Below are 4,660 nucleotides of genomic sequence, written 5' to 3'. Positions count from 1 at the left end.
AACCTGTCACTATGCTGAAAAATGCCTGCGGTAGCCCTGACAGCCACACCAAAGCAACACTTTTTTGAAGGAGAGATAAAAGGAACTTAACAGCGAGGCTCCTGCATAGCAATGCAAGCAACCTTGGTCCAGTACAACACAGTGTATTTCAGGAATGTCTGCTGCTGCTGCTGCAGCAGCACCAGCAGAATCTTGACTGTATCTGGTAGAAAAATAATAACCATATGCTCCCTGAGCAGACAAGGTATCAGTGCTTTTATAGCAACAATCATATTATGGCAGGTCTGTAACCAGGTGGAAGGTGCAGGGCTTCAGGGACCTGCCAACTTCAGCAGCACATCAAACCTCTTTTTCTGGATGTTTAGCTTTTATTTTTATTAAAGTAAGTTTCTAGTCCCTTTCTCAAAATTAAAAAGAAGAAAAACATGCAGGGAATATTCTGCCAGATTGCTCATTAAAAAGTAAACCAGTTCCCACCTGGCAGCATTCTGGCCAATGGAAGCCAAGGCTCTCTAGGATGATTAACAAGCACTTGGACTCCTAGCACATATATTTTTAAAAAATGTAATCTTTTATTTTATTAAAGTTATTAATTTAAACATGCTGGACTTCTAGAATTTAGGTTGAAGTAGGCTTATGCTGTTTCATGTTGATTTACGATGTCTCCCTCCACTACCCGTAGTTTCCACCACCAAATATTTATGGCTGAGAGTCTGTACTAGGCTGGAGGTGGGGAAAAGTAATAGCTTTGCATGCTCCATGTATTGAAAGTACTGGCTAGCTAGCAGCTAGTTGGTTCAGATGTAGCAGAAAACCATGGTTTCCCACTATTTGAATGACCCCCAGTGAGCCTTGGCCACACAGGCTGTTCCTTCCTCCTTTTGCAGGAGTGTGCAGAGTTTTTAAGCATCTGCTTCCAATTCTGGGGGAGGGGGGGAAGCCACTGTTCCTTGAAATATTCAGATGTGGGGATCAATAGTTTACATGTCAGGATCTGAAATGGCATTTTGATCGTGGCTTGTTCACATGAATTGTTGTTTAGGCAAACCACAGCTTCCCAAATCTGGACACCACAGGGATCTGCAGTTTATTTAAAATCAAGAAAAAACAACAAAAGAGGATATGAGTGCACAAGTTGAGTCACACCGCAGCTCATTCATGTACAGTGGTACCTCGGGTTAAGAACTTAATTCGTTCTGGCGGTCCGTTCTTAACCTGAAACTGTTCTTAACCTGAGGTACCACTTAAGCTAATGGGACCTCCCGCTGCCGCCGCGCCGCCACCATGCGATTTCTGTTCTCATCCTGAAGCAAAGTTCTTAACCCGAGGTACTATTTCTGGGTTAGCGGAGTCTGTAACCTGAAGCGTATGTAACCCAAGGTACCACTGTAGTGAGAGGAGAAACTATGGGCAGGATTCAGCTAAGTTGTGTGTGTGGAACAGGGTCCAGTTGTACAATGGGACTTCCTCCCCCCTCCTCACTCAGCACCTGTTGTGCCCTCTAAATCTGCTCTGAAGGGTTGAGAGAACCCCCCAGAACATGGAGAGGAGAGGAGAGGAGTCCCATTGTAAACACGATCCTCATTCACATGTGCATATGCCACTTCCTCCAAGTGGTTCTCTGATACACTAAACTGCTCAGTCCATGGAAATCCTGTGGAAGAATAAAGTGATAACTTTCTTAAAGGAAATCTGAGCATGCTTGCCAAAGAGACTAGTGAGTATTCCTGGAGAGGCACGGAAGAGGGTGATCTCAAGCCTCAGCACCAAACAACCCATTCCGTTACTCCTGGCTTTGTACCTTAATGTGTTTGTACCATATTACTGCTGCAATGTAGTGGTGGAGTCACCTGTTGGAGAGAGGTGCTGCCAGTTGGTGTAGAGCAATAATATTCAACAGGTTGTGTGGGACTCAATATTGGGTTGCAGCACAGTCTCATGTTTATACCTATTGTTGTGTGATAATTAGTTAAGCTGTTTATTGTAACCCAAAACTACCTAAGAATGAAGAGAAAGATGCAAATAACTGATATGGTTTTCTACTTCAAGGGTGGTGGTGGTGGTTGTTATGCAAAATGGGTGACTGGAAAATATAAACACAAAACTTGCAGCAGAACTTGCTAGCAAAACAATCAGAATTGGATATTGCCTTCAAAGCAAATCAAACACAGCTGGAGTGTTTACCAACATATCTGCACGAGATCTCTTAAAAATAAGGTACCTATCTGCCAGAAGATCGTTCTTTATTTTCCTTTCTTTGAAATTGTCATGAAGCTTTGACTCTAGATAAGAAAACTATAATGAAATAAAGGAAACATTGTTTAGCTGTCAAAATGAATTTGATGTGTGACATGTATGGGAAGAGGGGAAAACAACGCAAGATTGGATAGTGGGTTCCTGAAATTTATGTGAAAAGAGAGTGGGGGAATCAAAGATAGCCCTTGACGTTTGATAGAAACAACTATTTCATTTGTTTGCATCCTTCGTTCTTACATGAAAGGCAAAGGAGGTTTGTGGATATCGATTAAAACCATGCAAATAGTACTCAATAGCATTTGACATTTTCGTTAACTTTGATTTTAAGCTTCGTCATATTTCACTGGCGGAAATGTTCACAGAATTATACACAGATAATAAATTAATGCACAGAGAAGAAATGCTTTGATTTCCCTTCTCCATGGAGGTCATGTGCATGAATAAAAGTTAGCACAACCAGTGTTATAATTCTTGCAAGGAGTGTTATATGCATGCAGTTTAGTTATATAAAAGCGGAAGTGTCAGGTTGCGAGGCTGGAGCTCAGGCCGGGCCAAACCAAGGCACAGTGCCAGGACTTAGAGGAGGTGCTTGACAGAACCAATTGCTCCCAGCCATTGCATTTTTGCTATATGAGCTGCCTTAGGACTTCAAGACAAGCAAAAAGAAGTACTTTTTCACACAAGACATAATAAATCTATTGCATTTGGTTCCATGAGATAGAGGGTTGATCACTAGCTAGGGAATTAGAGAAATTCATGGAGGACAGGTCTATCAGCAGCAACTAGTCATGAGGGTTATATAAAACCTCCGCACTCAGAGGCAGCACGACAATGAATACCATTTGCTGGGTTGCAGAGAGAGCTATTGCCTTGATGCCCTGCTTGTGAGCTTCCCAAAGGCATCCAACTGCTGCTGTGGCAAACAAGAAGCAAACAAGATATGAATATTTCGTTTGATTCAGCTGGGCTCTTACGTTCAGTACTGTACTAGAGTACCACTGTACTTATACCTGCTGGGCTGGAATCAGATTTAGTCAGGCTTAGAGTAGGCACATTGAAATAAATGGGACTTAAATTAGATGACTGGCTTAAGTCCCATTGATTTCAATGGCTCTACTCTAAAGCACAGCCAAATATAAATCCAACCTATTCACTTCTACAAACAACTCTCTGGACTGTGACTACAATGCCAAGCCAGTTAGAGAAGAAAGTTAAAATCACTGCAATAGCTGTGCTATTTCCAGGAAAAATAAAAATAGATGCACATTTATTAAAGGAAAAAAAACTTTATGAAGAAATCTTAACACACACACCCCTTTTTATCCCAAACGTAGGATGTTTTTGAGCTTCAGTATTTATACTTTTTCTAAAACAAATAAGGCAACTTGTGTTTCACACAGATCCTTGGTGATTTAAATAAGGTGGCCTTTGCTGTATTCACCAGCTTTCAAAAAGATGTCTGGGCAGTCTGAAGATAAAATCACTGCTCTTTATGGCACACTAATAGAATGTGTAAGTAAATTTACAGCCTGTTCCTACTCATATTAACATGGAGACAAGTCCCCTTCCCCCCTGTGATTTCAGTGGAGCTTACTCCCAGGTAACTGCGTAGAGAATTGCAGCTTGTGTATAGTCAGAGTGAGCCTCCTCATTTGACTCCTCTCAAGCTTCCACATGTTGCTTCTTCAGGCACAGGATCCAAAATCACAACTCATTTTCACTTGGTGGAGAGCCTTTTCCTTGGCCGCTGTTTTGAGAAAGCCATTGTCCCCTGTAATTTGTCCTTATGTGTATTTTGGAAAGGAAACCCTGTCAATAATTTAATTAGAATGTGAGGGGAGAGAGAGAAAAAAATGTATTCAGAGGTAGCCAGACCCTAAGAATAAGAAGGAAGGAGAAGAGAGGGAGAAAGGCTGTGTAAAAAGGTTAAAATGCAGACCTGCATTGTTTGCAAAAAGCCTGCTGTTTCCTTTATGTCTAACTGATCTGTGCCAGAAGCCCTCTTGAATTTCTACAAGAATAGAGCTTCAGATCATCTGCATTCAGTGCCAGAGTCACGGCCCTGGAACCGATAATTGCCTCTGACAGGATTTAATTACCTTCTCCAGGACCTTTTCTCTGTTTGATTGGAGACCACCCCCTGCCTCCGATCAAATCAGACAGTAATAACACACTGAAGCACAGCAGCCAATCACGAGTCAAGTCTGAACAGTGACCTTGCTGAGTAGAAGCTGATTGGCGGTGTCAGCCTTGTCAACTGTGTCAGTGAACCATCAGACAAGAAAGGGGGCGAGGGGAGGCAGGAGAGAAAGAGAGAGAGAGCGCACACGAGATAAGAGAACAGCATTAATGCTAATGGAGTCTGTCAGCATGCGTGGCTCGAGGTTGCATTTCAAGTGTGGCG

General features: G+C 42.3%; 1 long non-coding RNA gene across 1 annotated transcript; it reads right to left on the bottom strand.

Moving 5' to 3' along the window:
• Window positions 1-234: 234 nt before the first annotated feature.
• LOC310709629 lies at window positions 235-4,411 on the bottom strand. Its single transcript, XR_014527609.1, has 4 exons — window positions 4,356-4,411; window positions 2,222-2,295; window positions 1,707-1,850; window positions 235-1,080 (listed from the first exon to the last, which is right to left on the bottom strand). It is a non-coding gene; the product is annotated as an uncharacterized lncRNA (long non-coding RNA).
• Between the last annotated feature and the right edge of the window lie 249 nt (window positions 4,412-4,660).

Source organism: Podarcis liolepis (assembly GCF_965112155.1).
Source record: "Podarcis liolepis genome assembly, chromosome: 1".
Lineage (NCBI taxonomy): Eukaryota > Metazoa > Chordata > Lepidosauria > Squamata > Lacertidae > Podarcis > Podarcis liolepis.
Note: the sequence above shows the minus strand (reverse complement) of the source record. Positions and strands in the feature narration are given on the sequence as shown.